Source organism: Triticum aestivum, chromosome 3D, assembly GCF_018294505.1.
Source record: "Triticum aestivum cultivar Chinese Spring chromosome 3D, IWGSC CS RefSeq v2.1, whole genome shotgun sequence".
Classification (NCBI taxonomy): Eukaryota; Viridiplantae; Streptophyta; class Magnoliopsida; order Poales; family Poaceae; genus Triticum; species Triticum aestivum.
Window position 1 is genome coordinate 264,467,402 of NC_057802.1, and position 10,207 is coordinate 264,477,608.

Sequence of the window (10,207 nt, forward strand, 5' to 3'; positions counted from 1 at the left end):
TGAATTTGCCAAGGCTGGGGGCGCCTGGGGCCGTGGCTGGGAGCTAGGCCGCCCCCAGGGGCCGAACTAGCGCCGGCTCGCCCCCAGGGCGCAGTTTTTCGGCGCCCTAGGGGGCCGAACGGCTGGAGATGCTCTTACTCCACACCGCTTGGGGTGTTTTGGAGGAGCCTGGTGCCGTTTCAGGCTCCATAGCCATCCCTCCGGGGGGATTTTCAAATTTTCGGGAGCCGCTAGAAGCGGCAACCGGTGACTCGTGAATCCAACGGGCAGTTTTTTTTCTCTCCGATCCAGTGGAGTACTTTTTTTTCCTCGGTACTACGTGCCCATGCGTTTACCATGGTAGGCCAAAATTTTCAACCCAATAAGAGCGTTAAAATTCAACATACTAGGACAATGCCCGTAAGTCGCAACAGTAACACATATATTCTCCCAATTCTCAACTTTTCTCTCATGAATAAGTCCTTAGTCATTTTATATCATCAACAAGCCTTTTTTTTCTCCTACTTATTCAGTTCAACCTACTCTGCCTTTTCCTCTGAAATAAGAATAGGGAGGATGTTCTTTAGACTTCTTCTTCTTGTGCATTTGTTCCGGGACGTTTGATCACGGATAATGTCTTGTAGCATACGAGTGTGTACATGCAATACGTACCAGGAGGAGGAAGAAGAAGAGTCTGTGCGCAGCAAAGTTGGATATGATGAAGGCATTGAAGGAAATTGCCCTAGAGGCAATAATAAACTTATTATTTATTTCCTTATATCATGATAAATGTTTATTATTCATGCTAGAATGGTATTAACCGGAAACATGATACTTGTGTGAATACATAGACAAACAGAGTGTCACTAGTATGCCTCTACTTGACTAGCTCGTTGATCAAAGATAGTTATGTTTCCTAGGCATAGACATGAGTTGTCATTTGATTAACGGGATCACATCATTAGGAGAATGATGTGATTGACTTGACCCATTTCGTTAGCTTAGCACTTGATCGTTTAGTATCCTGCTATTGCTTTCTTCATGACTTATACATGTTCCTATGACTATGAGATTATGCAACTCCCGTTTACCGGAGGAACACTTTGTATGCTACCAAAAGTCACAACGTAACTGGGTGATTATAAAGGTGCTCTACAGGTGTCTCCAAAGGTACTTGTTGGGTTGGCGTATTTCGAGATTAGGATTTGTCACTCCGATTGTCGGAGAGGTATCTCTGGGGCCACTTAGTAATGCACATCACTATAAGCCTTGCAGGCATTGTAACTAATGAGTTAGTCGAGGGATGATGTATTACGGAACGAGTAAAGAGACTTGCCGGTAACGAGATTGAACTAGGTATTGAGATACCGACGATCGAATCTCGGGCAAGTAACATACCGATGACAAAGGGAACAACGTATGTTGTTATGCGGTTTGACCGATGAAGATCTTCGTAGAATATGTAGGAGCCAATATGAGCATCCAGGTTCCGCTATTGGTTATTGACCGGAGACGTGTCTCGGTCATGTCTACATAGTTCTCGAACCCGTAGGGACCGCACACTTAAAGTTAAATGACGATCGGTATTATGAGTTTTGTGTTTTGATGTACCGAAGGTAGTTCGGAGTCCCAGATATGATCACGGACATGACGACGAGTCTCGAAATGGTCGAGACATAAAGATCGATATATTGGACGACTATGTTCGGACACCGGAATGGTTTCGGGGAGTTTTGGACCGGAGTACCGGGGGGTTACCACAACCCCCCGAGGAGTTTAATGGGCCAAGATGGGCCTTAGTGGAGAAGAGGAGGGGCGGCTAGGGCTGGCCGCGCGCCCGCTCCCCCTCTAGTCCGAATTGGACAAGGAGGGGGGCGGCGCCCCCTTTCCTTCCCCCTCTCTCCTTCCCTTCCTTTCCCCCTCCTACTCCAACTAGGAAAAGAGGGAGTCCTACTCCCGGTGGGAGTAGGACTCCTCCCTGGCGCGCCCTCCTCCTGGCCGCCGGCCTCCTCCCCTGATCCTTTACCTACGGGGGCAGGGGGCACCTCTAGACACACAAGTTGGTCTGTTGATCTATTCCAGCCGTGTGCGGTGCCCCCCTCCACCATATTCCACCTCGGTCATATCGTAGCGATGCTTAGGCGAAGCCCTGCGTCGTAGCAACATCATCACCGTCACCACGCCGTCGTGCTGACGGAACTCTCCCGTGAAGCTCTGCTGGATCGGAGTTCGCGGGACGTCATCGAGCTGAACGTGTGCTGAACTCGGAGGTGGCGTACGTTCGGTACTTGGATCGGTCGAATCGTGAAGACGTACGACTACATCAACCGCGTTGTGCTAACGCTTCCGCTTTCGGTCTATGAGGGTACGTGGACAATACTCTCCCCTCTCGTTGCTATGCATCACCATGATCCTGTGTGTGCGTAGGAATTTTTTTGAAATTACTACGTTCCCCAACAGTGGTATCAGAGCCTGGTTTTATGCGTAGATGTTATATGCACGAGTAGAACACAAGTGAGTTGTGGGCGATACAAGCCATACTGCTTATCAGCATGTCACACTTTGGTTCGGCAGTATTGTTGGATGAAGCGGCCCGGACCGACATTACGCGTACGCTTACGCGAGACTGGCTCTACCGACGTGCTTTGCACACAGGTGGCTGGCGGGTGCCAGTTTCTCCAACTTTAGTTGAACCGAGTGTGGCTACGCCCGGTCCTTGAGAAGGTTAAAATAGCACTAACTTGACGAACTATCGTTGTGGTTTTGATGCGTAGGTAAGAACGGTTCTTGCTCAGCCCATAGCAGCCACGTAAAACTTGCAACAACAAAGTAGAGGAGGTCTAACTTGTTTTTGCAGGGCATGTTGTGATGTGATATGGTCAAGACATGATGCTATATTTTATTGTATGAGATGATCATGTTTTGTAACCGAGTTATCGGCAACTGGCAGGAGCCATATGGTTGTCGCTTTATTGTATGCAATGCAATTGTCCTGTAATGCTTTACTTTATCACTAAGCGGTAGCGATAGTCGTAGAAGCATAAGTTGGCGAGACGACAACGATGCTACGATGGAGATCAAGGTGTCGCGCCGGTGACGATGGTGATCATGACGGTGCTTCGGAGATGGAGATCACAAGCACAAGATGATGATGGCCATATCATATCACTTATATTGATTGCATGTGATGTTTATCTTTTATGCATCTTATCTTGCTTTGATTGACGGTAGCATTATAAGATGATCTCTCACTAAAATTTCAAGATAAAAGTGTTCACCCTGAGTATGCACCGTTGCGAAAGTTCTTCGTGCTGAGACACCACGTGATGATCGGGCGTGATAAGCTCTACATTCAAATACGGGTGCAAAACAGTTGCACACGCAGAATACTCAGGTTAAACTTGACGAGCCTGGCATATGCAGATATGGCCTCGGAACACTAAGACCGAAAGGAGAATAGCTCTGTCAGTGAACATATACTCAGAATGTCTGGGTATAACAACCACTTGATTCAACTGGGAGTTAATCTTCCGGATGATAGTGTCATTGACAGAATTCTTCAATCACTGCCACCAAGCTACAAGAGCTTCGTGATGAACTATAATATGCAAGGGATGGATAAGACAATTCCCGAGCTCTTCGCAATGCTAAAGGCTGCGGAGGTAGAAATCAAGAAGGAGCATCAAGTGTTGATGGTCAACAAGACCACCAGTTTCAAGAAAAAGGGCAAAGGGAAGAAGAAGGGGAACTTCAAGAAGAACAGCAAACAAGTTGCTGCTCAAGAGAAGAAACCCAAGTCTGGACCTAAGCCTGAGACTGAGTGCTTCTACTACAAGCAGACTGGTCACTGGAAGCGGAACTGCCCCAAGTATTTGGCGGATAAGAAGGATGGCAAGGTGAACAAAGGTATATGTGATATACATGTTATTGATGTGTACCTTACTAATGCTCGCAGTAGTAGCTGCGTATTTGATACTGGTTCTGTTGCTAATATTTGCAACTCGAAACAGGAGCTACGGATTAAGTGAAGATTGGCTAAGGACGAGGTGACGATGCGCGTGGGAAATGGTTCCAAAGTCGATGTGATCGCGGTCGGCACGCTACCTCTACATCTACCTTCGGAATTAGTTTTAGACCTAAATAATTGTTATTTGGTGCCAGCGTTGAGCATGAACATTATATGTGGATCTTGTTTGATGCGAGACGGTTATTCATTTAAATCAGAGAATAATTGTTGTTCTATTTATATGAGTAATATCTTTTATGGTCATGCACCCTTGAAGAGTGGTCTATTTTGGTTGAATCTCGATAGTAGTGATACACATATTCGTAATATTGAAGCCAAAAGATGCAGAGTTGATAACGATAGTGCAACTTATTTGTGGCACTGCCGTTTAGGTCATATTGGTGTAAAGCGCATGAAGAAACTCCATAATGATGGACTTTTGGAATCACTTGATTATGAATCACTTGGTACTTGCGAACCATGCCTCATGGGCAAGATGACTAAAACGCCGTTCTCCGAAAAAATGGAGCGAGCAACACATTTGTTGGAGATCATACATACTGATGTATGTGGTCCAATGAATGTTGAGGCTCGCGGCGGGTATCGTTATTTTCTCACCTTCACAGATGATTTGAGTAGATATGGTTATATCTACTTAATGAAACATTTGAAAAGTTCAAAGAATTTCAGACTGAAGTGGAAAATCATCGTAACAAGAAAATAAAGTTTCTACGATCTGATCGTGGAGGACAATATTTGAGTTACGAGTTTGGTCTACATTTGAAACAATGCGGAATAGTTTCGCAACTCACGCCACCCGGAACACCACAACGTAATGGTATGTCCGAACGTCGTAATCGTACTTTACTAGATATGGTGTGATCTATGATGTCTCTTACAGATTTACCGCTATCATTTTGGGGTTATGCTTTAGAGACGGCTGCATTCAAGTTAAATAGGGCACCATCAAAATCCGTTGAGACGACACCTTATGAACTGTGGTTTGGCAAGAAACCAAAGTTGTCGTTTCTTAAAGTTTGGGGCTGTGATGCTTATGTGAAAAAGCTTCAACCTGATAAGCTCAAACCCAAATCGGAGAAATGTGTCTTCATAGGATACCCAAAGGAAACTATTGGGTACACCTTCTATCATAGATCTAAAGGCAAGACTTTTGTTGCTAAATTTGGATCCTTTTTAGAGAAGGAGTTTCTCTCGAAAGAAGTGAGTGGGAGGAAAGTAGAACTTGATGAGGTAACTGTACCTGCTCCCTTATTAGAAAGTAGTTCATCACAAAAACCGGTTCCTGTGACACCTACACCAATTAGTGAGGAAGCTAATGATATTGATCACGAAACTTCAGATCAAGTTACTACTGAACCTCGTAGGTCAACCAGAGTAAGATCCGCACCAGAGTGGTACGGTAATCCTGTTCTGGAGGTCATGTTACTAGACCATGACGAACCTACGAACTATGAGGAAGCGATGATGAGCCCAGATTCCACAAAATGGCTTGAGGCCATGAAATCTGAGATGGGATCCATGTATGAGAACAAAGTGTGGACTTTGGTTGACTTGCCCGATGATAGGCAAGCCATTGAGAATAAATGGATCTTCAAGAAGAAGACTGACGCTGACGGTAATGTTACTGTCTGATACGTCTCCGTCGTATCTATAATTTTTTATTGTTCCATGCCAATATTATTCAACTTTCATACACTTTTGGCAACTTTTTATACTATTTTTGGGACTAGCATATTGATCCAGTGCTCAGTGCCAGTTCCTGTTTGTTGCATGTTTTATGTTTCGCAGAAAACCCATATCAAACAAAGTCCAAACGGGGTAAAAACGGACGGAGAATATTTTTGGAATATTTGGAGAATATGGGAAGAAGAATCAACGCGAGACGGTGCCCGAGAGGGGCACGAGGCAGGGGGCACGCCCGCCCCCCTCGTGGGCCACCCGTAAGGCGGTTGCTGCTCTTCTTCGGCCGCAAGGAAGCTAATTTTCAGAATAAAAAAATCTCGGCGAAGGTTTCAATCCAATCGGAGTTACGGATCTCCATATATATACGAAACGGTGAAAGGGCAGAAGAGGAGAGCGCAGAAACAGAGAGAGACAGAGAGACAGATCCAATCTCGGAGGGGCTCTCGCCCTCCCACGCCATGGAGACCATGGACTATAGGGGAAACCCTTCTCCCATCTAGGGAGAAGGTCAAGGAAGAAGAAGAAGGAGGGGGGCTCTCTCCGCCTCGCTTCCGGTGGTGCCGGAACGCCGCCGAGGGCCATCATCATCACCACGATCTTCACCAACACCTACGCCATCTTCACCAACATCTCCATCACCTTCCCCCCTCTATCTACAGCGGTCCACTCTCCCGCAACCCGCTGTACCCTCTACTTGAACATGGTGCTTTATGCTTCATATTTTTATCCAATGACGTGTTGCCATCCTATGATGTCTGAGTAGATTTTCGTTGTCCTATCGGTGGTTGATGAATTGCTATGATTGATTTAATTTGCTTGTGGTTATGTTGCAGTCCTTTGGTGCCCATCATATGAGCGCGCGCATGGATCACACCATAGGGTTAGTTGTATGTTGATAGGACTATGTATTGGAGGGTAAGAGTGACAGAAGCTTCAACCTAGCATAGAAATTGATGCATATGGGATTGAAGGGGGACCAATATATCCTAATGCTATGGTTGGGTTTTACCTTAATGAACGTTAATAGTTGCGGATGCTTGCTAATAGTTTTAATTATAAGTGCATAGAATTCCAAGTCAGGGATGACATGCTAGCAGTGGCCTCTCCCACATAAAACTTGCTATCGGTCTAGTAAAGTAGTCAATTGCTTAGGGACAATTTTGCAACTCCTACCACAACTTTTCCACACTCGCTATATTTAATTTATTGTGTCTTTATCTAAACAACCCCTAGTTTTTATTTACGTGTTCTTTATATTCTTGCAAACCTATCCGAAAACACCTACAAAGTACTTCTAGTTTTATACTTGTTCTAGGTAAAGCGAACGTCAAGCGTGCGTAGAGTTGTATCGGTGGTCGATAGAACTTGAGGGAATATTTGTTCTACCTTTAGCTCCTCGTTGGGTTCGACACTCCTACTTATCGAAAGAGGCCACAATTGATCCCCTATACTTGTGGGTTATCACTATCTATAAAGCTCGACTTGTTGCAAAAGGTTTTCGACAAGTTCAAGGGATTGACCACGATGAGACTTTCTCACCCGTAGCGATGCTTAAGTCTGTCCGAATCATGTTAGCAATTGCCGCATTTTATGATTATGAAATTTGGCAAATGGATGTCAAAACTGCATTCCTGAATGGATTTCTGGAAGAAGAGTTGTATATGATGGAACCAGAAGGTTTTGTCCATCCAAAGGGAGCTAACAAACTGTGCAAGCTCCAGCGATCCATTTATGGACTGGTGCAAGCCTCTCGGAGTTGGAATAAATGTTTTGATAGTGTGATAAAAGCATATGGTTTTATACAGACTTTTGGAGAAGCCTGTATTTACAAGAAAGTGAGTGGGAGCTCTGTAGCATTTCTGATATTATATGTAGATGACATATTGTTGATTGGAAATGATATAGAATTTCTGGATAGCATAAAATGATACTTGAATGAAAGACCTCGGTGAAGCTGCTTACATATTAGGCATCAAGATCTATATAGATAGATCAAGACGTTTGATAGGACTTTCACAAAGCACATACCTTGACAAAGTTTTGAAGAAGTTCAAAATGGATCGAGCAAAGAAAGGGTTCTTGCCTGTGTTACAAGGTGTGAAGTTGAGTCAGACTCAATGCCCGACCACTGCAGAAGATAGAGAGAAAATGAAAGATGTTCCCTATGCCTCAGCCATTGGCTCTATCATATATGCAATGCTGTGTGCCAGACCTGATGTGTGCCTTGCTATAAGTTTAGCAGGGAGGTACCAAAGTAATCCAGGAGTGGATCACTGGACAACGGTCAAGAACATCCTGAAATACCTGAAAAGGACTAAGGATATGTTTCTCGTTTATGGAGGTGACAAAGAGCTAGTCATAAAAGGTTACGTCGATGCAAGCTTTGACACTGATCCAGACGATTCTAAATCGTAAACCGGATACATGTTTACATTGAACGGTGGAGCTGTCAGTTGGTGCAGTTCTAAACAAAGCGTTGTGGCGGGATCTACGTGTGAAGCGGAGTACATAGCTGCTTCGGAAGCAGCAAATGAAGGAGTCTGGATGAAGGAGTTCATATCCGATCTAGGTGTCATACCTAGTGCATCGGGTCCAATGAAAATCTTTTGTGACAATACTGGTGCAATTGCCTTGGCAAAGGAATCCAGATTTCACAAGAGAACCAAGCACACCAAGAGACGCTTCAACTCCATCCGGGATCAAGTCCAGGTGGGAGACATAGAAATTTGCAAGATACATACGGATCTGAATGTTGCAGACCCGTTGACTAAGCCTCTTCCACGAGCAAAACATGATCAACACCAAGGCTCCATGGGTGTTAGAATCATTACTGTGTAATCTAGATTATTGACTCTAGTGCAAGTGGGAGACTGAAGGAAATATTCCCTGGAGGCAATAATAAAGTTATTATTCATTTCCTTATATCATGATAAATGTTTATTATTCATGCTAGAATGGTATTAACCGGAAACATGATACTTTTGTGAATACATAGACAAACAGAGTGTCACTAGTATGCCTCTACTTGACTAGCTCGTTGATCGAAGATGGTTATGTTTCCTAGCCATAGACCCGAGTTGTCGTTTGATTAACGGGATCACATCATTAGGAGAATGATGTGATTGACTTGACCCATTCCGTTAGCTTAGCACTTGATCATTTAGTATTCTGCTATTGCTTTCTTCATGACTTATACATGTTCCTATGACTATGAGATTATGCAACTCCCGTTTACCGGAGGAACACTTTGTGTGCTACCAAACGTCACAACGTAACTGGGTGATTATAAAGGTGCTCTACAGGTGTCTCCAAAGTTACTTGTTGGGTTGGCGTATTTCAAGATTAGGATTTGTCACTCCGATTGTCGGAGAGGTATCTCTGGGCCCACTCAGTAATGCACATCACTATAAGCCTTGCAAGCATTGTAACTAATGAGTTAGTTGAGGGATGATGTATTACGGAACGAGTAAAGAGACTTGCCGGTACAAGATTGAACTAGGTATTGAGATACCGACGATCGAATCTCGGGCAAGTAACATACCGATTACAAAGGGAACAACGTATGTTGTTATGCGGTTTGACCGATAAAGATCTTCGTAGAATATGTAGGAGCCAATATGAGCATCGAGGTTCCGCTATTGGTTATTGACCGGAGACGTGTCTCGGTCATGTCTACATAGTTCTCAAACTCGTAGGGACCGCACGCTTAAAGTTACATGAAGATCGGTATTATGAGTTTTGTGTTTTGATGTACCGAAGGTAGTTCGGAGTCCCAGATATGATCACGGACATGACGAGGAGTCTCGAAATGGTCGAGACATAAAGATCGATATATTGGACGACTATGTTCGGACACCGGAATGGTTTCGGGGAGTTTCGGACATATACCGGAGTACCGGGGGGTTACCGGAACCCCCCGGGGAGTTTAATGGGCCAAGATGGGCCTTAGTGGAGAAGAGGAGGGGCGGCTAGGGCTGGCCGCGTCCTTCCCTTCCTTTCCCCCTCCTACTCCAACTAGGAAAAGAGGGAGTCCTACTCCCGGTGGGAGTAGGACTCCTCCCTGGCGCGCCCTCCTCCTGGCCGCCGGCCTCCTCCCCCTGATCCTTTATATACGGGGCAGGGGGGCACCTCTAGACACACAAGTTGATCTGTTGATCTATTCCAGCCGTGTGCGGTGCCCCCCTCCACCATATTCCACCTCGGTCATATCGTAGCGGTGCTTAGGCGAAGCCCTGCGTCGGTAGCAACATCATCACCGTCACCATGCCGTCGTGCTGACGGAACTCTCCCGTGAAGCTCTGTTGGATTGGAGTTTGCGGGACGTCATCGAGCTGAACGTGTGCTGAAATCGGAGGTGCCGTACGTTCGGTACTTGGATCGGTCGGATCGTGAAGACGTACGACTACATCAACCGCGTTGTGCTAACGCTTCCGCTTTCGGTCTATGAGGGTACGTGGACAATACTCTCCCCTCTCGTTGCTATGCATCACCATGATCCTGTGTGTGTGTAGGATTTTT